Raw genomic sequence first — 2,133 nt, 5'->3', positions numbered from 1 at the left:
AGCCTTAAAAGGATTGTGCTCATTCACTGATGTGTCACTGTATTTGGAAGATATTTAAAGAGCAGGTAGAATATATCAGGCATTTCTCTGAAGACTTAATAGTTGGGTAAAGTTTCAAGGTAATAGGGGAAGATAGAATAGATTGTTTTTGGTAGATAAGCCTAATTCTCCTCCATCCAAATGTAATTCCCATTCATTCTCTTCTCTGGCTCATCAACCTGAATTATCCTATCAAATACATGCATTGAGAAGTCTTCATTACCTGTCTGCCTCAAGCATAGGTTGGTCACAGGCTCATGGAAGAATATACCAAGTCAAGATGGTGCTATATTTCCATGATATTCACACATTAACTATATCTGTTATATTAGTAAGGAGGACATTTAAAAAGTAAAAGAAATAGAGTCGAGTTTATTATGTGCCAGGCATGGTGCCTGGTACTTTATGTATGACAGTCCTGCCTTATTTGCATGATATTCAAATGAAGTGGCATTACTCTTCTAGACATTAAAAAATTGAAAAAGTTTCTGAAAAAGAAAGTAACCTACTTACTATTTCACGGTATTTGTATTCCTTTCTCTAAAGCAAAATTTTCTGTATTACTAAAACCACTACTTTCTCTGTATTACCCTGGTTCTTTGCCCATAATTCTATAATAGCAGGTATAAATTCCATTTTAATTGTCTGCATATCCATGTCCCCAACTAGGCTTATCTCCCTTTCCTGCTTCATTTTTCTTCACAGAATTGTATCAGTCAGGTTTCTATTGCCTCTGAGAAGCAGAAGCAATAGAAAATAATATGAAGGGGTTTACTACAAGGAATTGGCTTATGCAATCATGGGGGCTGCCTAAATAATTCCAGAATTTATAGGACAGGTCAGCAGGAAATACAGGGGCTAAAACCAATGTCCACAGAATAATTTCTTTTTCTCTCAGGGGAGCCTCAGACCTGCTTTTAAGGCCTTTCAGCTAATTGAAACAGCCTGCCCATATTTTCTGAGATAATCTCTTAAAATCAACAGAGTATGGACTTTAATTACATCTACAGAATACTGGGCTGGCCAAAGGGTTCATCCAGTTTTTTTGGGAAGGCATCTTTAGTGGTGCTTAGTTGTCTTTGACTTCATTTGAAACAGTTTTGTTAGATTGCATTGTGACAGCTGTCATATCAGCATGCATTTAAAGAAAATCTTAGCATAATTGGTGAATTTTTTGTGGCCATTTTAGTATTGAAGATGGCAGAAAAAAGGCAATGTTTTCAGTGTATTATGCTTTACTAATTTAAGAAAGATAAAAACACAACTGAAGCACACAAAAATGACTTGTACCGTGTATGGAGAAGATGCTATGACTGGTTGAACATGTCAAAAATGTTTTACAAAGTTTCATGCTGGAGATTTCTCATTGAGTGATGTATCACGTTCAGATAAACCAGATAGCAATCAAATCAAGACATTTGTTGTTGTTGTTCAGTCTTTCATTTGTGTCGTACTCTTTGTGAACCCATGGACTGCAACATGCCAGACTTCCCTGTCCTTCACCATCTGCCAGAGTTTGGTCAAAGTCATGTCCATAGTTGGTAAAGCCCTCCAACCATCTCATCCTCTGTCATCCCCTTCTCCTCCTGTCTTCAATCATTCCCGGCATCCGGTTCTTTTCTAATGAGTCAGCTCTTCTCATTAGGTGGCCAAAGTATTGGAGCTTCAGCTTCAGCATCAGTCCTTCCAATGAATGTTCAAGATTGATTTCCTTTAGGAATGACTGGTTTGATCTCCTTGCTGTCCAAGGGACTCTCAAGAGTCTTCTCCAACACTACAGTTCAAAAGCATCAATTCTTCGGTGCTCAGCCTTTATCTTCCAACTCTCACATCCATACATGACTACTGGAAAAATCATAGCTTTGACTAGATGGACCTTTGTTGGCAAAGTAATGTCTCGCTTTTTAATATGCTAAATTCGTCATAGCTTTTCTTCCAAGGTGCAAGTGTCTTTTGATTTAATGGCTGCAGTCACCATCTGAAGTGATTTTGGAGCCCAAGAAAATAAAGTTTCTCACTTTTTCCATTGTTTTCCCGTCTACTTGCCATGAAGTAATGGGACCAGGCGGCTGCCACGACAGGCGCAGTAAGTGC

Source organism: Bison bison, unplaced genomic scaffold (assembly GCF_000754665.1).
Source record: "Bison bison bison isolate TAMUID 2011002044 unplaced genomic scaffold, Bison_UMD1.0 scf7180017864259, whole genome shotgun sequence".
Classification (NCBI taxonomy): domain Eukaryota; kingdom Metazoa; phylum Chordata; class Mammalia; order Artiodactyla; family Bovidae; genus Bison; species Bison bison.
This window is presented reverse-complemented; position numbering follows the sequence as displayed.